The 27378-nt window shown below is 41.7% G+C and overlaps 1 long non-coding RNA gene across 1 annotated transcript in view; it reads right to left on the bottom strand.

Moving 5' to 3' along the window:
- The window catches only part of LOC140633349 (uncharacterized), an 82395-nt gene extending 60192 nt beyond the window's left edge, over positions 1-22203 (bottom strand). Inside the window, exon 1 of the long non-coding RNA XR_012030965.1 lies at positions 22056-22203. This is a non-coding gene — a long non-coding RNA (uncharacterized lncRNA). The remainder of the gene's footprint in view (positions 1-22055) is intronic.
- Positions 22204-27378: the final 5175 nt, after the last annotated feature.

The raw sequence follows: 27378 nt of genomic DNA, 5'->3' as shown, positions 1-27378 counted from the left end.
AAGTATATTAGGTGGAATATCTACATGGTGCCTTTCTAATTTTATCTGCAAGATAACTTTATGCTGATTCCTTCATTTAGTTTTTTCCTTCACCAAACAAATATTTGTTGAGTGCCTTGTAGGGGCTATTTCTGTGGGACCTTAATTTCTATGCAAGATCCCTTCAATTACACTGCAGACAGATGCCTACTCAGCTTCCTTCCCAGTCTGGCACACTTTCTGCACATACTTGTTCCTCGGGGGAATTTAGCCAGATAGAAGAATTTTGCACGACAATAAAGCATGTGGGTGAAGAGTTGCAAAAATGGTAAATGAAGCTACTCTGTAACCAAAGTAGAACTAACAAACTCAAAAATTGATTGTAGGAACACTCTCCAATTTGTTCTAAGTTTGCACCTCCTAAGTAATATTTCACCCAGATGAGAATCCACCAGACTCTCAAGCTTGGTTAGTAAGATAAGACATCTCTTTTCAATTCATAAAGAATAATTTCTTTAAATCATCATCAGTATCAACTCTTATAAGTTGATTTCACCTGTGTTGGGAACAAATGTTTTTCCAGAGATCAAAAATTCTCTTCAAATGTTCATCAGGGACTAGTTCCAAAAATATGTCCTACTTTTAAAACCCATGAACCAGTACTGGCATAGGCAATTTGGGTAAATAAGCCTTCAGTTCAATTAGCTCAAATGTATATGCTTTAAGAAATTTTTATGAAAATTGCTTTCAGAATTATATCTCTAAAAATGATATGAATTAATATGATGTTAAGGGACATGTAAATGATAGAAAGCTCCATAATACAGAAATTAAAATCCTCAAATAATTTCTTGTTTCATAACACCCAGCGGGACAGTATATAATGAAAACACAAGGAGTTATTTTATAATACAGCCACAAAGGAAGTCTCTTGAGATGCCCAAATAACCAAATAAAGTTGTTTCATGGATGAAAGGATTCTCCTTTGAGCCAATAAGACTGTTTACTTTTTATTGCTCTGAATTCCAGAATTGTGAAATAATGTAGCTCTTTAGCTTTCCTCCAGACATATTTATTATTTTATTTTAAATTGTCCTTCCTCCAATTTTCTCATTAAATAGTAAAAATTGCAAAGTCCTGGAATTATCTGCAGATGGAAGGATATTTGGAATCCTCTTCGCTGAAGAGCTCTCAGCATAGAATAAACAAGCATCTGTCTTTGATAGTGTAAACTATGTTCTATTTAGAGAAAAAAGACCCAGCTCCTCAGATTCTCGTGTTTCTTCTCTTCAGCGCAAGTCTGTGATTTGCTGAGTTTGTTCTTACTGGCTTTTTCCCAGCAAAGCTAGAATAAAATGACAACAGTCCAACTGTAGTAGACATCTGTTGATTTTGCTGCCTGGCATTTACTCACTCTATCTAGTAAGTGTGTCCTAATTTCCTCTTTAAAGTCATCCTTTCAGACTTTAACCAACTGTGGTTCCTATGAAACCAGCCCAGAGCCCCACGCATCTCCCTCCTCACCGCCAGGGCTGGTTATGTGACCCAGGCCCAGGCCCATCCCTCCATCTCATTTCCCTCACTGAGGGGTTTAGAGTCATCACGTGATCTGATCAGGGCTATAGAGAGATTTTCTCTGAAATTCTGGGAATTTGACTCCTATTCTAACCCACTGAAACCTGAAACAACTATGAGGGTTGGAGGCAGCTGTCCACACAAAGGAAGGTAGGACCAAGAGATGGACTGATACAGAGGCCTAGTGATGTCACGGGAGGCCCAAATCTAGGTATGTCAGAAGCAAACTTAACCTTGGACTTTTAATCCTAAGTCAGCTATTATATTCTATTTTTTAAAAATACATTGATTTTTAAAATAAAAACCCATTTGGGGGTGCCTAGGTAGCTTAGTTGGTTAAGTGTCGGACTCTTGGTTTTGGCTTAGGTCATGATCTCAGGGTTGTGAGATAGAGCCCTGTAGGCTCAGTGTAGAGTTGGGCTGTATGCTCAGTGTAGAGTCTGCTTGAGATTCTCTCTCTTCCCCTATCCCTCCACCTGGCTCTCTCTCTCTCTCTCTCTCTCAAATCAATCAATCAATCTTTAAAAAATATTTTAAAAAATCAGGTTTTCTGTCACTTCTAACAGAACCAGCTGATGTACCTCCACTCTCGGAAGCCAGAGTGGGGTGTGTTGATCATTGGCTTCTGTCCCTCACACACTATGGGGTACTTTAATTAAATGGAATGATAGGGATGATGCACTGAGGAAATGCTCAGAGGAAGTGCTAGTACAATTTGACAAGCAATTGGGCTTTTCATCTATGTCTTATGATGTCTAATGCCAGGATGTTTTACTGAGAGGCCATGAGTTTCACATTCTTCACAAGATGGTCACTCAGGTACGTCCACAAGAAAAGATAGAGGAGAGAAAAAAAAAAAAAAACAGAAAAATCAAAGTCTATCACCCTTAGGTCCTAGAGAAGGAGGTGCAGCCTGTCTCTTAGGGCCACATGAGAAATACCAGGGTAGTGGGGGGCAGAAGACAGGAGCTAGGGGAGCACTTCGGCCACAGCCTTTTTTTGGGGTTTTTGCACAGGAAAGGCAAAGTAGGTGAAAGTAAACAGTTTAAGGTTGGCTAGTTTAAATAATTTCCATGGGCTTTGAGCAATAGAAATGATCCCTAGTTGCTTTTACTTGGCCCTGAGATAATTAAAGCAGAATGATATTGCATCCTGAGACACACAGACCAAATAGAGAATGTTCAACTCCAGGTTGGTTAGTATTCCTAGCACAGGCATAGGCATTCTCCAGGCTGGAGAGGATGTCAAAACATCCTAATATGTTTAGGATGTAATAGAGAGGATGTCAAAACATCCTAATATACAGAAAATTTTAATTTTCTGCAATAAATCACGGTAAACCACAACCTGAGTATGTTTACAATGAGTGAGTTCAAGGTATGTTTTAGCACAAATAAGTTTCTTTTTTTTTTTTTTTTAATCTTTATTTTATTTTTATTTATTTATAATAGTCACAGAGAGAGAGAGGCACAGAGACACAGGCAGAGGGAGAAGCAGGCTCCATGCACCGGGAGCCCAATGTGGGATTCGATCCCGGATCTCCAGGATCGTGCCCTGGGCCAAAGGCAGGCACCAAACCGCTGCGCCACCCAGGGATCCCACAAATAAGTTTCTTTTCCCAAGATTCACCGCTTGAGCAATAGTCAAAAAACAAAACAAACAATAAAAAATTAATTAATTAAAATATTAACATAGCCTTACTGATATACTTCAAGTCATTTTAACTTGGTCTTATAGTTTTGCAACTTTGGCAGCTGGCTTTTCACTCTAGGAAAGCAAGTTTAGAAACAAAATGATAGTTTGAAAGAAAAATTGAATTCTTAAGCGAGAATTAAGGAGATCTGGTCCCATTTGTCTCTACCTGTTGCAATAAGTACATGACTGACTCTTGGCTTCAACTATTTGGAAAATATTTGGAAAATGGATCTCCATTTGGAAAATGGATCTCAAACGTAACCATTCCTCCCCAAGAAAGTTGAATTCTAATTTTAAATGACTGTTCCTGTAGCACCAAACATTTGAGGAGTCTTCAAATTTTCTCTATTATAGGCTACACTACAAAAAACATCTTTCAATGTAAGGATTTTCATTATTTCAAATTATTTTGGATTAAAGTTTCAAGGAGAGGATTCTGGATCAAAGGTCATGAATGTTTTTGAGACTATAAAACTCCCCCCAAAAATATTGCAGCAAATTAATTTTAAATTAATTTAATGTAAAAATAATTAATTAATTTAATGTTAAAATGTGACAGTTTCATTACACCTTCTCTAGAAACATCTAAGTTCACATTTTGATGGATATGAAAAGTCACCTATTGGAGGTTATTTTATTTTTTTAAGATTTTATTTATTTATTCATGAGAGACACAGAGAGAGAGAGAGAGGCAGACACACAGGCAGAGGGAGAAGCAGGCTCCATGCAGGGAGCCCGATGTGGGACTCGATCCCGTGACTCCAGGATCACGCCCTTGAACCAAAGGCAGGAGCTAAACCGCTGAGCCATCCAGGGATCCCCTGGAGGTTATTTTAGAAACTGATATCCAACATTCACCACAATCCAGTGCCAAGAGTCTCTCCTACTGCACTGCATTGCTACTAATAAATATGTTTAATTTCTCATGGAATCCAGCATTAAAGCCTTGTCTATCCCACTACAGTGCAGGATCTTTCAGAGCAAAAACTATACTTCCTCTTCAAGTTTCATTCAGGCTCTACCCTTTTTGTCAACAGATGCTTGTTAAACAATTGTTGAATGGATTCAATTGTTCACCTACTTTACATTTTTGTTTAATGTCTAACCTCATAACACATCCCACAATAAAAAGTCAAGCATTGTCCCTCCTAATAACAAAGATCAGGTGGCAGTTTCTTCAAGAAGACCTTCCTGAAGCAGTCCCCATCTCCATTCCAAACTCTACCCCATTCAAACTTTAGGATGTATAGTTAGCAACAATTTCTTGGGTGCTTGCAATGTGTCAAACTGTACTGTATGTGTAGAGCTCATTAGTCCTCAACAGCTCCCTGAGATAGGTGACCTTATTATTCTCAGTCCTGGTTTATGGATAGAGAAACAGAGGCTCAGAGGGGCTCATTCATCCTATAGTGGACACTATGATGTGCTGCCTGGAGGCCCCTTCAGGACTGAAAGATTTATTGTCACAGCTACAGGAAATGTGGTTAAGAGACAACACTCAGCTGTCAGCATCCTGGGAGAGAGCTGCAGTGCAGGTGGCACTCAGAGTTGTGGACTTGAGGGCAGAGAGGCCTTGCCCCCTCACTCCATCTCAAGACAACTCTGAAGGGCCCTCCTCCCTTCAGAGCTGCCTATGACATTGGTAAGGCCTTCATTGAGAAACTTCATTGTAGCATATTATCCTCTTCTCCTCAAGTCACACAGCTAATAAGTGAGTCTGAAGACAAACCCAATAGAGGAGTGCCTGGGTGGCAGTAGGTTAAGCGTCTGCCTTCAGCTCAGGTCATGATCTCAGGGTCCTGGGATTGAGCCCCTTTTTGGACTCCCTGCTCAGTGGGGAATCTGTTTCTCCCTCTACCTCTGCTCCTCCTCACCCCCGCTTGTGTTCTTCCTTTTTCTCTCTCTCTCAAATAAATTAACAAAATCTTAAAAAAAAAAAAAAACTATTGTGTCTAGAGTCTATGCTCATAATCACCTCTCCATACTGCACTCCAGATGACTTGTTCTCTCTAAATTTCCTAGTGTGGAGATGGAGATAATAATGGTATCTATGTCCATGGGTTGTTGTGGCGATAATATATGTAAAGCATCTATTTAATACCTGCTGCAGAGGAAATATATAGGTAATGCACCTTCCCTCTTCCCCCAGTGGAAACACATAATTGGCTTTTATGTCCTTTTTTTGTCCATAGGACCACTAAGATGAAGATTAGAGGTCATCCACCAAAAGCTCTTTCCTGACTATATGTAGAACCTTGCAAAATTCACTTTAAATCAGTATGCATTTACTGAGAAATTTCCATGTTCATGGCATTATGCCAGAAAACATGAGGAATAGTACAGTGAAATAGGACATAATCTTGTACCTCCAGAAACTCATAACCACAGGAGAGAAATTCAAAATTTCCCTCATTTTCTTAGGGAAAGTAAAATCTTAATTCTAATAAATAACTTTCTCAGCCCCTCCCCTCCTCTTCATGTGGTGTAGTGTGTAGCTCCTGGAGAAGACAAAGAGTTTCAATATTAGAACCTGAGAGAAAGAGCTCGATTGGCACTTACAGGAGAGGAAAGAGTACTATAAATAAAGTAGGCTCACCCGTGTCCCTAGCTTCCTCTTTCTGAGGGAGCAAACCCACAATTTCAAAGCAAGCTCTAAACAAGCCTTCGAGCTTTCAGAGAACTGACTCTGGACCCCAGTACACAGGTTAGAAGCATCTGGTCAATTTTAAGACATGCCATGTAGTTGTCATTTTAAAGAATTAAGGCAGCAGATACAACTATCCTGAAATGTGCCAAGAACTATAGCAAGTGGGCGGGGATAGAAGGAAAGCCCACTGGCTTCCCACAGGGTGGCGAAAGGATGTGGGCCCTGGAGTTAGGGAGTTCAGACTTCAAATCCTGGCTCTGCCTTGTAGGAACTCTGTGAGCCTCTGTTTCCTCATCAAAATGTAAAGGTCATCACTTGATGTCCTCACAGGATAGATGCAAAGATTAAACAAGGTGACAGATGCAAGAATGTCACACTAGTCACTATTAATGTGAAATGGAGTGGTCTCCACTCCTCTAGCAGCCCTTCTGATAAGAATTGCCACCACCTGGCCACAAGGATTAATCCAGGCAAGGGGATATAGCCTAATTTAGGCTAGATATCCTGACTTAGCTGAGACTTCTCAGTTTGGAAGGAGTCTCAGAGCTAGTGACACATCCCCTGACAGAGCTCAAGCGAATGAACCCAACATTCGATGAGAAGCAAAGGCAAAAGTCAAAGAAGGAGCTATGATGAATGGTCCATGTGTCCTATTCTGTGGTTTATTATTAATTTCTATGTTCCTCTGCCAAATTTCTATTAGTTTAGGCTGCCTCTAACTTCTTGCAGCTCAGGGAATGTCCTTCAGATAACTGCAGATGCAGGGGAGCCCAAGAAAATTGAAGGTGTCAATTCTCAACTATTTCAGTAGCATGCTCCAGCCACTGTTGGATCCATAGAGGATACTTAGGAGCAAACATGCAATTCACTAAGTGACCCAAGATCGGGGAGGCTCTGGGACCTTGATCAAAGACCTAGTTCATTGATCAGAGACTTGGCTCATCATGGCCTATATAGTGCTTAGTGCTAAGTGCTTTTCTTCATCCCTACTTATAGGAAAACAAAGTAGTTACAGCAACAACAACAATCAAAAAAAAAAAAAAAAAAGGAGAAGTATTAGATTCCATGCTTGTAAAGCTAGTAGATCTCAGACCTGGGTATATATCCAAATTACTTGGAGGACATGGCAAAAATACAGAAGAGGAGCCAGCCCTTGTCCACTTGGACAAGATTGGGCCTCTGGATTCCTATTTTTTTTTAATGCTTTATTTACAGTGTTTTATTGCAGTGGAAAAGCACATATATTGGAGTCAAATGAATGAGGTCAAATCCTAGCTCTCCCATTTACCAGCTGTGGGATTTTACTTATTTACTTATTTGAGAAAGAGAGAGTGAGAGCACACAAGAGAGCACACAAGGGGGAAAAGAGGCAGAGGTAGAGGGAGGAGGCTCACCACTGAGCAGGGAGCCCAATGCGGGACTTGATCCTAAGACCCTGAGATCATGACCAGAGCCGCAGGCAGACACTTTGACCAACTGAGTCACCCAGGATCCCCTGACAAATATTTTTTTTAAAATCTGTTGTTTTGCTTCCTTTTGTTGTCCTTAAAGAAATCCTTGAGAGATGGTAGTTACAGATGAAAAGATGTCAGGAGTCATCTGACTTCCCTAAGTGAGCCTGTTTTCTTTTCTTGCATATTTGCCAGTTTCTAAAATGTCATATACAAAGGACTTTCATTAATTTATTTTAGGCACATGGTTACAGTTCAGTTCATTTCACTGTCTGGGAAGTTCCCTAACAATCAGACTAAAATTTCTCATGTTAGTGACTCATCAGTTTTTTTATTTTAACATATCATAAATTTTTTTATCAAGTTTTAAATTTTAATTATAGTTAACACACAGTGCTATATTAGTTTCAAGTGTACAATATAGTGATTCAACACTTCTAGGCATCACTCAGTGCTCATCACGACTAGTGCACTTTTAATCCTCTTCACCTCTTTTCCCATCCCCCTACTTTCCTTCCCTCTGGCAAGCATCTGTTCTCTGTAGTTAGAAGTCTGTTTCTTGTTTTGTCAGTCTCTATCTTTTTTTCCTTTGCTTGTTTTTTTTCCTTCTTAAATTTCACATATGAGTGAAATCATATGGTATTTATCTCTCTGACTTATTTTGCTTAGCATTATACTCTCTAGCTCCACCCATGTTGTTAGAAATGGCAAGATTTCATTCTTTATGGATGAGTAATATTCCATATATATATAAACATATATATATTCCATATGTATATAATACACACACACATCACCTCTTTACTCACTCATTTATCAATGGGCACTTGGGCTGCTTCCATATCTTGCTACTATAAATACTGCTGCTATAAACATAGAGGTGCTTGTGTATCCCTTTGAATTAATGTATTTATATTTTTTGAGCAAATACTCAGTAGTGTGATTCCTGGATCATAGGATAGTTCTACTTTTAACTTTTTGAGGAACCTCCATACTGTTTTCCAGTGGCTGCACCAGTTTGCATTCCCACCAGCAGTGCACGGGCTTCTTTTCCCGCATGTCTTTGCCAACACTTGTTTCTTGTATTGTTAATTTTAGCCATTCTGACAGGTGTGAGGTGACATCTCATCGTAGTTTGTATTTGCATTTCCCTGATGATGAGTGATGTTGACCACCTTTTCATGTGTCTGTTGGTCATCTGTATGTCTTCTATGGAGGAATGTCTATTCATGTCTTTTGCCCATTTTTTAATTGGATCATTTGTTTTTTAGGTGTTGAATTATATCAGGTCTTCACACATTTTGGATACTAACTCTTTATCGGATATGTCATTTGCAAATATCTTCTCCCATTCCATATATTGTCTTTTTTTTATCATTTTATTTTTCATCATGATAAGTGGACCTGATTAGCTCTCCTGGTGATGCTGATACACACCCAAGTGTAAAAATCACTATTGTAAAGGATGGGAATTTGGCCTGGTGCTCAGACAATATCATAAGAGCCCTCTCTTTTTCTGTCTCTCCATATGCCTGTTTCTGCCCATAAGTCTCTTCTCAGCTGACTTCATTGCAGAGCCAACACCACTGGAAGTCCTGAGGCCACATCCTTTCAGCTCATGTTTCAAAGGAGGGACAAGGAGTGTTTTAGACTCTGCATTCAGAGTGTAGGGGACGATCCTGATTGGTCCATCTTGGTTCACACACTCATCCCAAGTTTCAGCATCTGCCTATCAGAGAATGGAGACTATGATTTTTCAGACTCATATTATTGCCCATCTTAAGAGCTGCTGGAGAGAAGGTTACTGTAATTGGATTGGAAGGCTCACCAGAACCTCAGAAAGCGGAAAGGCACAGTTCCCTAAAGGAAGGAAGGCTGTGTCCTGAAGTGGGGGAGGTAGAGATACTGGCCACATTGCAGTTGAAAATATATACTCCCAGGCTGAATTCTCCAAAGCCACAGGACTAAAAATACCTACTGCTTTCTTAGGGTCTAGCATATGCTAGGAGCATCATGTATGCTACATGTGTATGAGATGATATCCAAAATATTTAACAGCATGGATTAGCTACCAGCTAATCAGAATGGGGAGGGTCTTGGAGGTCCTGGGGGACAGGCTTTAACCCTTTAGTTCCTGGACCAAGCAGAGTTCAGGGGTGATGTGGGAGATGGATGCCACTTAGAGATTGTAGAGAAATTACATACCAGTCAATACAAAGGTATTTTGATATTTGAATAGTCAACATATTCTTACTGATGTATACTTGCTGAATATATTCAGCCCTCAGTATCATCTTATAAAACACACTTCTAAATTAGAGGTACATCCTGGAAGTATGTTGTAATATGCTAGAGGTATGCAAACCTCTCTCTGGAACATCATTTCATTCAAAGACTTGGGAAAGAAAAGCATTTGCATATTAGTTTTTAAAAGATTTTATTTATTTATTTAAGAGAGAAAAAGAGCACGAGCAGGAGGGAGGGGAAGAAGGAGAGGGAGAAGAAGACTCCCCACTGAGCACGGAGCCTGATGCGAGACTAGATCCCAAGACACTGGGATCATGGCCTGAGCCAAAGGCAGACACTTAACCAAATGAGTCACCCAGGCACTCCATTATTTGTATATTAAAACTCCATTATTTGTATATTAAATATGACTACATTGCAGAAGGGTGTGTAGAACAGACAAATATTTAGGATGGCCATTGAATGTCAAAAGAATTTGGACACAGGGTCCCTGACATGGGGGTACTTCTGTAGACAAGACTGGAAAGCATTGGCAATGATACTGCAGTGTTGATACTTGTGTCCCCATTATACAGAAAGGGCCCTAACAGGTTGAGGACTTTGTCTAAGAATACATGTTTTAAATGGGGGTAAGAGTCCACACCATCTGTCTGAGTCAGAGCCCTGGGTATCTCAGCAGTACCACAGGTTTACTCCTAGAGGGTGTTATTTTTACAAACTTTAATCTTAAGTGGAAAGAACAGCTAGTTATTGAATAGCTATACTTGAAAGGACTAACTGAAGAGCACTTTGGGTAGGGAAGAACTTAAGGAGGAGCATTGCAAAGGAATGAGCAATTGTTCCTCATGATTAAGGAAGGCCATTTCAAAGATGCGCCATTGTGTGTTTCAAGGTTTAGGGAGCTCCAGGCCAAGAAAACCACAGAACAAAACAACATTTGTCACATGGTGGAAATTTCAGAGCTGGAAGCATAGGAAAGTTTGACACAATCTTTATGGCTGTAATTCAGTATGCTTGTCCAAAATTTAAAGTTGCATAATGACTGCAAAAATATTTGAAATAAAGTAAACTGTCAGACTCCTGGGGGAAAGTAAGAGGTAAAACCAGTGGCCTGTACATGTGGCTAGAGACTTACCATTTGAGACACCCTCAAATTTAGATGTTGAAATCCTAACCCCCAAGATGATGGTATTTGGAGGTGAGGCCTTTAGGGGTGATTAGGTCATGACCCCAGGGAGCTCCTGCAAGGAGCTGTGTGGATATAGTAAGAAGAAGGCCACCTATGTACCAGAAAGCAGGCTGTCATCAGATACCAAATATGCTGGTATCCTGATCTTGGACTTTCAGACTCCCTGTAAAAATACATGGTTATTGTTTAAGCCATCCAGTCCATGATGGTCTATTATAGCTGCCTGAACAGACTAAAACCCTGATTAATTTATTAACTTAACCATTATACATCCTGCATATAGATTTGTATTACACATTTTTTTAGAAAGATTTATTTATTTATTCAGAGAGAGAGAGAGAGAGGCAGAGACATAAGCAGAGGGGAGAAGCAGGCTCCATGCAGGAAGCCTGACACGGGACTCGATCCCGGGTCTCCAGGATCACACCCCAGGCTGCAGGCGGCGCTAAACCGCTGCACCACCAGGACTGCCCTGTATTACAGATCTTGGATGAGTGACAGGCGAATCATAGAACTCTTCAGCTACTTAAGCATCTAATTCTACTTCAGAGGCACAATATAAACATTTGTTGAATGAATGAGTATATAAGTGAATACTTTAAGTTTTTCCAAAATATCTTTTCTTTTTCCTGTAAAACTCAAGCTCCAGGAAACTATGTGTGGATATCATGTGGCTTCAAGCACTGGAAGATGATATAAGTTTGAGAGACACTGTATACCAAAAGGATTTCATACACACATTGCAAATGACAGAAGGAGAGTTTTTGTTGGAAATCAGGACATGAGTTTTTATTCTGTCTCCACATTGGTTCACAAAATTAGTAGTATCTCATATCTGCTTAGTACCTCTCACAATTTATAAAGAGGTGTACAATACATGGTTTATTTGACTACTTCAACACCTCATGTGGTGGGCAGAGCATTGTCTCCCTGTTTAGGGAAAATGCATGGTTTCCTCTGCTCACACTTACAATACTTCTGACCCAGATGTGTGCATTTTTTCCCCAGAATAATTCTCTGACACCAGCTCAGTGTTCACAATTTATTTCCACACTAATCAGAGTTAGTGTAGACCTCACAGGTTAAGGGCTCAGAACCCCCAAGACTGGGTCCACTTGAGATGCCAATCACTAGTAGGTCACCAGGTTACCCACAAATTCTGTCCCATTTGGCTACAAATTGCAGGTCACCCAATATCCTCCTTGGGCTTAATAATTTGCTATAGACCCCAGAACACAGGAAAACAGTTTACTTACTAATGTTGATTTATTACAAAGGATATTTTAAAGGATATACATGAACAACCAGATGAAGTGGTACATAGGATAAAGTTAGGGCAGGAATTTCTGTCTCCATGGAGCTGGGGTATACCACCCTCCCAGTAGGTAGAGGTGTTCACCAACCCAGAAGCTTTCCAAAACCTGTACTTTGGGGATTTTTATGAAGACTTCATTATACAGGCACAGTAAGTTATTAACTCCATTTCTAGCCCCTCTCCTCTCTCTAGAGAATTGGGGGTTGGGGGAGCTGAAATTTCCTTGCTTCTAATCATGGCTTAGTCTTTCTGATGACCAGTCCTTGGCTATTGTTGCCTCATTAGAACAAAAGGACCTCCTATCAGCTAAGAAATCCAGGGATTTAGGAGTTCTATGCCAGATGTTCCTACCACTTCAGAAAGTACATTAATTAAGAGTTCTGTCTCAAGAACTCAGGTCAAAGACTAAATATTAGAACAAAAATTCTTCTAGCATCCTTATCTACAAGGTTTTTAGGAGCTCTGGGTCAGGAACCAGGGGCAGAGACCAATATTATATATCTCTTTCTTACTATTTCATACTCCCATTTTCCACATGAGGAATTTGGACCCCATGGTCGCACAACTATAAAGAAAGGCAAGACCAGACACTTTGCTCACTAGCCACTAAAGGAACACTTTCCAGTACTCCTGTCCATCCCTCAGATTTGAGGCAGAGGGATCAGAATATAGAAGGTCTCCTAGGATCAGAATATAGAAGGTCTCCTAGCAGGGATCAAAAAGTAGAGAAGGAGGAACAGTGCTGCCAGAGATCTATGCTGCACCAGTGAGAATACATTCTTAGAGCTGTCTTGAGAATTCTGGAGTGACTTCTGAGCCTTGGTTCCATGTTCCAATCAGCCTCACTTTCAGAATTTATTCTAAGCCAAGACATTTGTGAATGCTGGAATTATGTCTGTGAGCAGAGGTTACACCCTAGGAAGTGACACCCAGCAACTCTTTCGATTTTCTGTAGAACCTTCCAGAATAAGTAGACATTTGATGGTGGGCTTTTTTGGGCAAACCTAAATTTTTCTAGTCCTATCTGAAGCTAAAGCTGTGGTAAGGAAATTTAGACTCAATGTCCGGCACCCAACCTCTTTTCCTGAAGTTCAAATTGACATGGAGTACTATTTATAAATTGTGCAAATGAGCTTAAAATATTGTTTAGACTCATCTTGGAGGGAAAATGCTAAATTGGGGTTGCTTGACACCCATTAAAGAATGCAAGAGAGGGAGAGAAGGAGAGAGCCAGTGACCTGCTGTCCTGTCCTCTTCTGGGCTCTAGCACTATGCAGGGTCCTGTTGAAGCATACCTCTTAAAGCACTTTTAAACATGATTTTTTAAATACAATTGCACCAGCTTTATTTTTTTAATTTTTTAAAAAGATTTTATTTGAGAGAGAGCATGTACACACTAGTATACACGAGTGCACCTGCATGCATGGGAGGGGCCGGAAAGAGGGGCAGAGAGAGAGGATCTCAAGCCAACTCTGCCCTGAGCTTGATCAATTGGGGCTAGACGTGGGGCTCAACAGGGGGCTTGACACAGGGCAACAGGGGCTCCACATGGGGCTGGATCCCACCACCCTGAGATCAGGACCTCAGCCAAAATCAAGAGTCTAACACTCAACCAACAGAGCCACCCAGGTCTGCATCAGCTTTTTTCATTACAGCAGTGTCATGGAAACTCATAGCTTTTCAATTTCCCTCACAGAAGCTTTATGCTCAGGGGATCCCTGGGTGGCAGTGGTTTAGCGCCTGCCTTCGGCCCAGGGCATAATCCTGGAGTCCTGGGATCGAGTCCCACATCAGGCTCCCTGCATGGAGCCTGCTTCTCCCTCTGCCTGTGTCTCTGCCTCTCTCTCTCTCTCTCTCTCATGAGTAAAAAAATAAAATCTTAAAAAAAAAAAAAAGAAGCTTTATGCTCAAAAAGACCTGTATAGCCAGAGGGGATTGAGTATTTCCCTGAGTCAGTATATACCTCTCATCTTTCCCACTGTGGTCCCAATAAGAAAATTTGGGGGAAAAAATAATGGTCATCCACTAGTTCTCATGAACATCATTTTAGAAAGACAGTGACATCAGATGGGAAATCAGAGTGAGAAGAGCCACCTGGCAGTCCTACATAACTGTGTGAAGCTGACCAGGTTCACACTGCCCTGGGCCTTAACAAAATGGACAGAAAGGCAGCCCTTCTTCACATCATAGCAATACTTCCAGAAGTATCCAGAAAAGCATCTTGAGCTTTCTTAACAGAAGTTTTCAACATTCTTGTTATTTGGAAAGAGAGAATTAAAAAGGTGTCTTTTTGCTTCACCAAAACCCAGGCACTGCTGTGTAAATACAGAATCAACACAAATGGATATAATTCTGTCACCTTGCACTCAGTGGTCCCCCGGCCAGTATTTATGGTTTGTGGGTTAACCTCACCACACAGATAACTGCAGTTGTGCTTGGAATGTACAGAAAGCTCAGCAAGAGAAGGAACAGCTTGGAGGAGGCAGGTTATAACAAAAAGTGCTGCAAGAGTTCTTTTCTTCCATTTTCATACCCTTCCTGCCTATAAATGTTTCTCTGCCCAATTCTCACGCATGGATAGAACCTGATAGATCCACTCCTAGACCATAAGGGTCAAGGTCATACATACACAGACACTCAAACACACACACACACACACACACACACAAACACATAAACACATCAATGAACACACAAACACAAATACATACAATACATACACTCCAATGCACACATACGTACACAACTCAAACACACACATATACACATGCACATAAACACACATACACAATTAAGTACACTTACAAAAACACACACAAACACAAATGCATATATACACACAAAGACATACATACACATACATACAAATACATATGGACATACTACTCAAACACAAATATAAACACACATACAAACATAAACATTTATACATAAACAGACACAGATGTACAATATACATGTGCACACACCATACATGCATGTACATACACAAACAAGCACACATATAAAAATGCACACAACCTACACAGAGTGAACAACACAACAAGGAATAAGCCTGGTAAATGAGATGCTTCAGTTGCTCAGCCTCCCCACACCTCCTGTCCATGCCTTTAGGCTTTCTATCAGGATCCATGCTGTTTCAGCACCTCTATTGTCAGAGCTTCCAGAAAGAGAAGAGGAGTTACTGGAAATCTGAGTGTTAACTTAAGCAATGCCCAAAGTTCCTTCACAAGGAATTCATAACCAGAGTTCCCTTCTTCCAGATGTTGCTCCACAGTCTGAGCGCCCCTCCCCCCACCTTCCTGCTGGCGGATGCTTCCCGCAGCCCCTGCAGACCTGCTCCAGATGTACTCTGACCAGTTTCTGCTGGTCTTCACTTGTCTACTCCTCTATGGATAGATATGAGATACGCTTACCGGGAAAGGGTCAATACTGAGCTTTAATCTAGAAAACCAAGGGAAGAAGTATTATCATCAAAGGGCAAGCATTCTTTCATTTCATGGGAAACTTAGTCATTCAACAAACAGGGACTGAGCACCCACTGTGTGCTTGTTGCTGGGCTAGGTGTGGAAGAGACAAGGAGGACCAATATGTAGCCCTAGCCCACAAGGGCCCCCTGGAGGAGGAAACCAACCATTAGAACAGGATAAGTGCTAGGGAGGGTAAAGAGAAAGGGGCTCAGGAGTCTGCAGGTGACAAGAGGGAAGAAGCAGGAAGACTTCTCAGGGGAGATGACACTAAGTACCAGAGGAGGATGTGGTTTTCCTACTAGGGAACCGCTTCAAAAAACAAAACCCTTGGGTACCTGGGTAGCTTGGTAGGCTTAGCATCTGCCTTTGGCTCAGGTCATGATCCCAGGGTCCTGGGATTAAGTCCTGCATCGGGCTCCCTGCTCAGTGTGGAGTCTGCTTCTCCTTCTCTCTCTGCCCCTCCCCTCTGCTCGCGTGCATGGGTGCGTGCTCTCTCTCTCAAGTAAATAAATAAAATTGTTAAAGAAAACCCCCCTCTGATGTTATTTTTTCAGTTTCAATTTCTTCTTAAAAATTTTAAGGTATGCTTATACCTTGTATTTCAGAGATAGCCCATGTGCCCCATCATTCTCTGGCTGCCTGCTGATAAATCACAGGTTCCCTTGCCCTGTGGCCTCCCATGGGGCTCAGCCCATAGGACTGAGAGAGGGAGGAGAGTCAGGTCAAGGCTTTTATTCCACTCTCCCATCCAGGCAGTCTTCTCTAGGAAATGCTCTTTTTTTCTCAGTTCCTGTTGCAGCTTCCTCTCCACCCTCATCCCTTGGGTTTAGAAGTAGTAACAGCTCTTGCTCTGATATTAGTATCCCTTGTGGTTCCTCTACATCCCACCCACACTTTACAAAAGTTGCCTTATTAAACTCTCCTTGAATTATTCTAACTGGACGGCCATCTGTTTCCTGCTGGGATCTTGAATGATAGAGCAAATAGCAAATATATTAGGGAGGGCAGGATGCAAAAATTATATAAATATGTGTGTGTGTGTGCGTGCATGTGCACATGCGCACATATATGCCAGGGATAGTAATGATGCTATCTGATTTATTCATTTATTCCACAGACATTTATCGATGGCCAACTCTGTGAAAAATACAATGAGTGAGGAAATCACACTTCCTGTATTTTATGAGACACTGTCAGTTACAACATTTTTTGTTATGGTCAGATTATATATTTTAATTTGGAGCTCATAAAATATGACCTCAATAGCTATGGGCAAGGGGAAGATGAGTACAATGTAATCTGTACTCTTAGAGCTTATACTCTAGTCTAGCTTAATTCTCCAACGTCCAAGTCAATAAAAGAAAAAAGCACGTGGAGACAGTCCAAGGTATGATCAAGTACTGGATCTACATTTTGCAGGTCACACTATGGGTAACACTCCCTTGCCTGCTGAGAGGTGAGACTGCTGCTTTGGGGTCAAAGGCCTCAATGGTGACGATGAAGGCTCACCATGAGCCAGGCAGTGGAAGAACAGATTTAATATCTCTTCTTTGTGAAAACCTCTATAAAACAGGCATGGTTTTTTTCATTTTGCAGAAAGCCAAGTCTTAAAACATTAAGCAGTTAGCAGTGTTAGTTAGCATCTGGATAACCCAAGTTTATATCCAAGGTCTATTCCCTCTTAACTACTCGGCTCCATCATCTCTTCCAGGAATAGACAACTCATGGCCAAGACCAGAGGATGTTTGGTGAAGAAGACACAATTACAGGTTTGAAGACAAAGGGCTATCTTGCAATTTTGGCTTACTCTCTGTTATTATATCTGCACAGTGAGAAATGGGCTGGAGAACCAACGTTACTGGAATCTCCTTTTGATTCTGTATGCTAGAATCAGATCTCAGCTAACAATTTACTCTGGGATTAGAAAGAAGGTCAAGGGACAAACTAAACCAGTTGTACCCAGGGGCATGCCAGGATTTGCTTCTGTAGAGGCTATGGCTTCCTCTAATAGGATCTAATAATTATTAGTTTATGGAGGTAGTAGAGATCAGCATGTCAGTGGGAGGGGTGGTGAGGGACACATTTAAGGCTGTGCTCCCTGTAATTAGCTACACTGGGGCTAGGGGTGAGCAGCTTTGACCTATGCTTCCTTTGGGAATAGGAGCAGCCAACCTAACCACACAAGAGGGTTTTTATGAGTGGTGAGCAATACAAATGCTTATACAAATTTAAAGTAACCCATAAATTTTGAAGAATTCAAGTTTAAGACCTGTTGATGCCCTTATAAAAGCCTACCTACTTTCCCCCTATACCTTAAGTACCTATATATCATGGTTTATGCCTGTTGTCCCAGAACAATTATAATAGTGTCCCCTTTCACTCTCAAAAGTGTTGTTTTAGATGATAAATTATCACTTTACCTCTGCTATACGTTACTGATCAATAAAAGAAAGTGAGGCAGTGGAATCCTGAGCTTCAAATACCCCAAGTTTGGTTTCAAAATAAGTGTTGTCTTGCTGCATGGGTCTAGATTACTCAATTAACCTCTCTGATCCTTTATGTCCCAAGTGAGAATAAAACATGTGGCTAGTGACTTTTATGACCAATAACAAATAGAAATAGTTCATAAAGTTATAGAATTTTGGAGCCAGAAACAATCTGAAGAGATAGTTTAGTACACAAAGGCTATGAAGAGCTGTAAGAAAGTCACAATGATGCAGTCAGTCGTCCCCCAACAGATCCTCTGTTGTTTTGGAGAAATCTAGCAACACAACCCAGCCGAGATGGGGCAGAGGGAGAGAAACTCTGTCCCTGAAACAAAGAGCTGATGATGGCTTGGAGACTCAAGCCTTTTGTCAAGTGAAATTCTAACAACTGATCAGTCAGTGTCTGTTTGCCTGCAGTTATCATAAAACATCCAGTGGTCCCAGTGACCTATTAACAGACCTCAGAAAGGTGTCCCTCCTCGATTCAGTAGCTGGTTCTGAATGGGACTGCAACTCATCAGTAGACTTCAATAGAGAAAGGTGGGATGGGGGGGACCCCAACCCAAGGGCCTGTCAGCTCTAACCAGAGGCACCATGACTGGATCCAGGGATGTGTTTCATTTTAGTGTCTCTAAGGATTGTCACAGTCTGCTCCTCTGTCTTGTTTACCCTTGCCACAAATCAACTGTGTCTCAAATGCCCACTCCTCCACCAGGCCGAACAATTTTACTCAGATCATGTCTGAAAATTATCAGTCTAGAGGGAAGAAGGGGTGGAGAGGTACAGAAAGAAAAAATAAGTCACCAAAGCCTAGAAAGTCTAGAAAGCCAAAGCCTAGAAGGGGAGCTGATCCTGTTCTTAGGCCTCTACTGAGGCTGCAGACAGAAAGGATATGATACCTCAGCCACTTAATGGACAAACTAGAAAAGGCTGCCTTGGTTCCTCTGTTCCTTCTTCTGCTTGTGACCTTTCCTTGTCTTTACTCCACCCTAGACCCCCCCAACCCTGCCGCCTGCAAGCCCAACTGAGTCCCAGAGATGACAGTGACAAGTTCCTTCAGAAGAAGTTGCCGTGGCTGGAATCTGGAATCATTTCCAAGGAAAGAACCATAGGTTTTTTTGTTTTTTGTTTTTTGTTTTAATAATGCAGGGCTTGGCACTCATGGAATTGGAAAGTCTGCCATGCCTGCCCAAGAATTATTCATAGACCAAATTCAAATTTGGGTGCCAAAAATTTTATAAAGTACTGCATTCCAGAATCTGTTTTTCTCCCTCTTACAACAGCTTTAGAGGAACTGAGGAGGGGCACATAAAAATAGCTACTTTCCAATGTGTTCAGTTCACTTCTAGGCAAAAATGTAAGGGTATCCTTGAAAGCTATTTCACTCCTCCGCAAAAAGAGGTGCCTGTGGGCTTCAGTGTGAGCAACCGCTATTTGTACGCACAGTTTGTGCCATCCGTTGCAATGTACTTTCATCTAGACTGTTTCTACAATTTTGTACCTTTGTTGCTATGGGGCCATTTGCCACACATTGGCTCAGCCCCAATTCAACTTTTGATCTTAAACACAAATACCAAGATTAAAAATAATGTCCATAGTCATTTTAAAAACCATGAAAACAAATCATTCCTGTGGTAGTACTCCTAAGCCAAGTTAAATCATGGTGGATTTGCTAGGAGGGAGACAGAAACCTACTGTGGGTAGTTCCTTGTGTCTTTCTAATTTAGCAATTGAAGGCCCAATTAAAAGTTGTTTGAGTAAAAGGAGAAAAAAAAGTGATCATTTTAAGTGCAGAGGATGCTAATACAATTCCTAGTGAGAAGGATATTCCTAGAAGGATTCCTAGTGATTCTGATAACCCCTGTTGTGGAGAATTTTGGAAACAATTTGCAAACTTATATATTTAATTCATCAAATTCTTACTGTTTATACTTACATGTGTATCGTACTTTATAAAAGATAATTCAGGAAGGAGCCTCGGTGCCCATCGAAAGATGAATGGATAAAGAAGATGTGGTTTATGTATACAATGGAATATTCCTCAGCCATAAGAAATGACAAATACCCACCATTTGCTTTGATGTGGATGGAACTGGAGGGTATTATGCTGAGTGAAATAAGTCAATCGGAGAAGGACAAACATTATATGGTCTAATTCATTTGGGGAATATAAAAAATAGTGAAAGGGGATAAAGGGAAAGGAGAGAAAATGAATGAAAATATCAGTGAGGGTGACAGAACATGAGAGCCACCTAACTCTGGGAAATGAACAAGGGGTAGTGGAAAGGGAGGTGAGTGGGGGGTTGGGGTGACTAGGTGATGGGCACTGAGGGAGGCACTTGGCGGGATGAGCACTGGGTGTTATGCTATATGTTGGCAAATCGAACTCCAATAAAAAAAAAAGATAATTCACGTATGTCATCATCTTACATGAGCTATGTAATGGCCCTTCAAGGAAAATACAGTCATACTCATTTTACACTTGGGCATGCTAAGGCTCAAAAGTTATTATGTGACATGACCAAGATCATAGAGCTAATACTCAACTCCAGATTTGTCTGTTTTTCAACATGGGGTTTATTTCACTATATCCCTGCTGACTTGCTTCTGCATACTGTATACAAACCGGTATGCCAGCTTTCAGGGAATTACAGATTAGAAAGCATTGCCCTGCCCTCTTTGAGGCTAAGACATAAACATGAATAACTTTAATACAAAGCAGATGTGATCACTGTACAAGTGGCATGAGTACAGGCTGTGGAGATTTTGAAAATGATATAATCTTAACTTTTGGGGTGACCGGGAAAATCTTGATGACAGAAATAGGTGTGCATTGGAGCATGGAAACGGGGGACACTGTGAGCAGGTAAAGTGGGTACCTTGCAGACTAATGGGAGAACATGAGGAACAGCAGGGAAACTACGTGAGTGATGAGAATAATAAGACATGCGTTCTGGCCAGAGAGCATTTGTACGGGAGGCTGAACCACATGGTAGAGTGTTTGAGTACTTTTTATTTAATAAGGCTTTTTATTTAATTCTCCAGGTTGTGAGAGGCCCACATTGGAGCAGAAACATTGTCCATCCAGGTTAGTCTGGAAACAGTGTGCGCAGACTAGATTGGCACGAGGAGAGTCTGTAAGTGGGGAAGGCAGTGAAGAGTCCATTAAACAAAACAAAACAAAAATGCAGTAATGGCCACTGTGATGCAGAGAGAGTAGCAGACTAAATGAGGTCAAGCAAAATCTAAGAGAAAATCAACCAAGAGTCAAGAAATAATCCCCAGTGGAAAAGATTATTCTCTGACGGCGAGCCATCTCTTTAGGCAATTTGTGAAGCTGGAGGGAAGCATCGGCACAATGAACGGCCATTAAGCCTGGCATCCCCTAGGGCACCTTGGGAGATAAAGGAGCGCCTGGCTCCCTGACTTCCAACTTTCAGAGCTCCAGAAAAATGGAGTGGATGGCTTCCTTCCATATGGAAGCCTTGGGGGCATTTCAGCGTCTGCACAGAATTTCATGTGGGGAGAGTAATTAGGGCCGACATCAGAGGAGAGCCAATAAAAAAGATGAATGTCCTGATTCTGAAATGACAATAAAAATGAAGGTAAGGGGGATCCCTGGGTGGCGCAGCGGTTTGGCGCCTGCCTTTGGCCCAGGGCGCGATCCTGGAGACCCGGGATCGAGTCCCACGTCGGGCTCCCGGTGCATGGAGCCTGCTTCTCCCTCTCCCTCTGCCTATGTCTCTGCCTCTCTCTCTCTGTGACTATCATAAATAAATAAAAATTAAAAAAAAAAAATGAAGGTAAGGACGGGGGTGGAAGCTAAAAAATAAAAATAAAAATAACCCTTCATCCTGAGCTTATGTCTGTAGCCTGAGCTAGATCCACGATGCACAATCTGCTGCGGTTCCCAGCGCATCCATTTCCTGCCGTGAACAGCAAGGACCTTCTCCTTCCCAGACGTCGAAACAGGCTACATAACCTCCGACAGCCCAAGTTACCTGAGATCGCACCAGTCCTGGGTGGACTCGAGGCCCAGCCGGTCCCTTGGACGCTGCGAGGAGGCGGGAAACAAACCGCCGCGGGAGCGGTGCCACTGACCTTCGCCCGGATTACAGGCTCACGCGGGGCACGCGGGCCCACGCACGCCGGACGTGCACGCAGACGCACCACGCACGCAGACGCACCCACGCACGCACGTGTTCACGTCGGCGTCTCACCTCGCTCGGGACGTGGGCTTTGTCACGTGCTCTAAAGCAGCAGGACTTCCTGTCCGTGCCGGGCGGCAACCGGAAGCGGAACCCAGTCGTATTTTCTGTGGAAACCTGCCTTCCCCCGCTTCTGGAGGTAAGCACCGAGCGCCTCTCATTTGAAGCCCCTGCTATGAAGACATTCTTTAAGGGGCGCCTGGGTGGCCCTGGGGTTGAGCAACTGCCTTTGGCTTGGGTTGTGGTCCTGCATGAGGTCGAGTCCCGCATGGGGCCCCCGGGAGGGAGCCTACTTCTCCCCCTGCCTATGTCTCTCTCTGTCTGTGTGTCTCTCATGAACAAATAAAATCTAAAATAAATAAATAAAAAAAAAATTAAAACAAAACATTCTTCAATGTCTTAACTTGACCTCCGGTTCCCTGACGTTCCGCTGATCTGGTTCAGCTCTAACAAACTTGTTTCTAAACATCCTCATGCGGGGCCAAATCCTCAGTTGTAAGTGGTAACAACCGCCCAATGGTACTTTCTGCCTCTCGCAGAATCCTTGAATGTGGGAGCAGAGAAGAAGGCAAAGGCTTTCCAGTCTGTCGGCATCAGGAAACGGAAGCCAGACGGCATGGCTGACCCCAGGCAAGTAATTTTTTTGTTGTTATTATTTCAAACAGGATGTGTGAGGGAAGAGGGACTCGTGTGGTGCTGTAATGGTGACCGTCAGTAACACTAGCCCGTTAACAGACTTGTCCTCTGGTGGCCCTTCGAAGGCACACAGTGCAGCGGTCCTTAAGGAAGGAGGGCTGAAGGGGTGTCAGGAATAGGTAAGCACACCCAAATGCACTTCTCAGCAGACGAAACAGAATGAAAGCAATGGTACCATCAGCAGCACTTTGAAGCCTACTTTCAGAGGGCCAGGGTTCCTGCGCCTGGCAAGAGCAGGCCACCCGAAACAAATGTGGCAGAAGTAAAAATTCTTCTCTAGAATAGAGAATACGCTGATAAATGCAAGAATTACGACAGTTGGTCCTACAAAAAGTGCATCTAATGAAATATTCTTTATTTACTTATTTATTTATTTACGATAGTCACACACAGAGAGAGAGAAAGGCAGAGACACAGGCAGAGGGAGAAGCAGGCTCCACGCACCGGGAGCCCGACGTGGGACTCGATCCCGGGTCTCCAGGATCGCGCCCTGGGCCAAAGGCAGGCGCCAAACCGCTGCGCCACCCAGGGATCCCCTAATGAAATATTCTTAAGCGAACAAAGAAATACATAGTTTACTAAGGTACATACACAATACTGTATGTACATTTAAGATACATAAATGTGTGCATATCTAAAGAGCCTCTCTTATGCTCAGCACTTTTCCTAGGCCACATGTAATAAACTTCTGTTGTAGATCCTCAGAGAACGTTCAATGATTAAATGAAGTTCACCTCCCCAAATTAGGACTTAAGAGATATTAAGACTTAGAAGGAATCCAATCACTTTATTTTCTCCAAAGTTGTAAACATTATAAGAGACTTAATAGTAAAGGTTTCAGTAAACTGCTGTGCAAAATAAGTTTAATAAATGATTAATCCAAACAAAGTAGCAGGTTTGAACTGATACCTAACAAGGTGTTAAAAATTGTGGGAGAATCTGCCTGTGTCTCTGTGCCTCTCTCTCTCTGTCACTATCATAAATAAATAAAAAAAAAAATTGTGGGAGAATCTGCTAACAAGTGGTTTTGTACTATTTGCTCTAAAAAATGTTGAGATGTTATAACCTATCCTCAGAAAAGTGGGTCTACCTAGAGACAGGTCCCTGACAAAATCAGGAAAAAAATACAGGGGACACCTGGCCTAGTTGGGTGGTTAAAAATTAAACTGGACACATCTGAGGCAAAATCAAAACAGTACAACCCATTGAATGGGAGAAAGTATTTACAAATCATATATCTCATCAGAGCTTAATATCCCGGACATATAAAGAAGTTCTACAACTCAATGACAACAGCAAAACGAAGAACAACCCAAAACGGGATCCTTGGGTGGCTCAGCGGTTTAGCGCCTGCCTTCGGCCCAGGGCATGATCCTGGAGACCCCGGATCGAGTCCCACATCGGTCTCCCTGCATGGAGCCTGCTCCTCCCTCTGCCTATGTCTCTGCCTCTCTCTCTCTCTGAGTCTCTAATGAATAAATAAATAAAATGTTCAAAAAAATGGACAAAGCTGTTTAATAGATATTTCTCTAAAGAGATATACAAATGTCCAATAAACACATGAAAAGATGCTCAGCATCATGTGATTAGAGAAATGCGAATCAAACCAGTGAGGTACTGCTTCACATTCATTAGGATGGCCATAATAAAAAAAAAAGCATTGATGTGAATGTAAAGAAATTGAACATTTGTGCATTATTGGTGAGAATGTAAAATGGTGCAGTCACTCTGAAAAAACAATATGGTGAGTCCTCAGAAGGCCAAATATAGAATTACTATATTCCCCAAAAATTCCACTCTTAGGTATATACCTAAAGGAATTGAAAGCAGGGACTCAAACAGTTATTTGTACACCCATGTTTGTAGCAGCATTATCACAATAGTCAAATGTCCATCAATGGATAAGTGAATAAATAAAATGTGATATATACATACAATGGAATATTACTCAGCATTAAAAGGAAATGAAATTCTAGCACCCGGCATGAGACTCTTAAAAAGAAATGAAACTTTGGCATATGGTACAGATGAATTCTGAAGACATTATGCTAAGTGAAATAAGCCAAACAGAAGGGCAAATACTGTATGATTTCTCTTTATGTGAGGTACCTAGAATAGCCAAATTCAGAGAGCAGAATCGTGGTTGCTAGGGACTAAGGAGGGAGGGGAAATAATGTTTAATGGGTAAGGAGTTTCAGTTTAGGATGATGAAGAAGGTCTGGAGGTGGATGATAGCTATGGTTGCAAAACAATGTGATTGCACTTAATGGCACTGAACTATACACCTATGAGTGGTTTAAATGGTAGATTTTAAGTTGGCTATAATTTGCCACAATAAAAGAGCTTGAGGGACGCCTGGGTGGCTCAGCGGTTGAGTGCCTGCCTTTGGCCCAGGGAGTGATCCTGGGGTCTGGGATCGAGTCCCATATCGGACTCCCAGCATGGGGGCCTGCTTCTCCCTCTGCCTATGTCTCTGCCTCTCTCTGTGTGTGTCTCTCATGAATAAATAAATTAAATATTTTTAAAAAATAGAAGAGTTTGAAAAAATGACTTTAAACAGTCTAGTTCTGATCCTGTCACAGCCACTTCATAAGTGAGTTCATAAGCTATCAGAGCTACCTTTCATCTGTTTCCCTTAATTGTTCCCACAATTCTCCTGAAGGATAGAGAGACTGGACTTCTGGGTCAGGTGCTCATCACATGGAGCAGCTCAGAGAGTTTGTGCTTCCAGGTTACTTATTGGAGATGTTTACTTGGAACCAGGATAAAAAGAGCAATGATCACCAGCAGAGTGTCCCTGAGATTGAAGAGAAGTGAGCCCATTACTGCAGAGGAAAATGCTCTGCCCTCAGGGCTGTGATTTTCAAGGGCTGCTATTGCAACTCACAGAACTCCAGTTTCCCACGACAAATAACTCCCCTCTCTTCTGTGAGCTGTGGCAGCTGGGATAGATTAAGGAGCTACATTACTGCTGTAAGTAGGAGGCCCACATATTTGTTTTACTTTGCTTTTTCATTTTTCATTCCATTAAAATCACTTTACTTTTTCCATCCTTAAACATGGTTCCTAATCCTCACTTTACTATAATAATGAGATATTAATACAGTTTGGATTTTTAAAAGATTCATGAGGCTGTCAGTGAATCCCATCTTGTGGAGGAGACAGAAAGCTTATGAGGAAAAAAACAAAAAACAAAAAACAAATTCAGACCAGGCTATGGAAAGCATAGCACATATTAATGGCTATGAATAACAGGACTTCAGTCCCTGGCATGGCCGACAGACATTCCAGCTGAGGCACAGTGTGTCCCATTCTCCCTTCCATTTCCCATCTGGCCGTCACTTTTTATGACTGCCCAGTCTCTTCACCTTAGAAAGTTTGAACCCAGATCAGGGTGACCATTTCCCTTTCTTATGACTTCATGGGCATTTCAGGCAGAAAGGATATGATAGATGATTCCCACCTATATCATGATCTATGGAGCTGAATTTCCCAAGGAAACAGCCTTTCAGATCAGAGGTGAAGCCAATAGGCAGCCAGGCCATATTTACTCTTTTCTTTGGGCATTGAATCTCATCACTGGCAGTATGTTTGAAAAAAAAAAATGGGTAAGTTGGACTTTATCGAAATTTAAAATGTCTGAAAAAGATACTTCAAGAGAATGAAAAGACAAGCAATAGCCTGGGAGAAAATACTTGCAACACACATATCTGATAAAGGACTGGTATCCAGAATATACAAAGTTCTCTTAAAGCTCAACAATAAGAAAACAACCCAATTTAAAAATAGGCTAAAGATCTGAATGGAAACTTTTCCAAAGAAAATATCCAGATGGCAAATAAGCACATGAAAAGATACTTAGCATATATTATCAGGGAATTGCAAATTAAAACAATAGTTCAATACCACTGTACACCTATTAGAATGGCCAAAACCCAAAACACTGACATCATCAAATGCTGGTGGGGATGTGGAGGAACAGAAACTCTCATTCATTACTTGAGGGAATGTAAAATGTTACAGCCATTTTGGAAGACGTTTTGGCAGTTTCTTAGAAAACTGAACAAACTCTTTCCCCCTGATCCAGCAGTTGTACTCTATAACATTTAAACAAATGAGTTGGAAACATGTCCACTTAGAAACCTATACATAAATGTCTACAGTGTTTTTAATCATGATTGCTAGAACTTGGAAGCAACCAAGAGATTTCAATAAATGAGTGGATAAACAAATTGTGGCACATCCAGACAACAGAATATTATCCAGGTGTAAAAAGAAATGAGCTGGGCAGCCCAGGTGGCTCAGCGGTTTAGCACCGCCTTCGGCCCACGGCCGGATCCTGGGGACCCAGGATCGAGTCCCACATCAGGCTCCCTGCATGGAGCCTGCTTCTCCCTCTGCCTGTGTCTCTCGTGAATAA

This window comes from Canis lupus, chromosome 5 (genome assembly GCF_048164855.1).
Source record: "Canis lupus baileyi chromosome 5, mCanLup2.hap1, whole genome shotgun sequence".
In the NCBI taxonomy this organism is placed as follows: Eukaryota; Metazoa; Chordata; class Mammalia; order Carnivora; family Canidae; genus Canis; species Canis lupus.
Note: the sequence above shows the minus strand (reverse complement) of the source record. Positions and strands in the feature narration are given on the sequence as shown.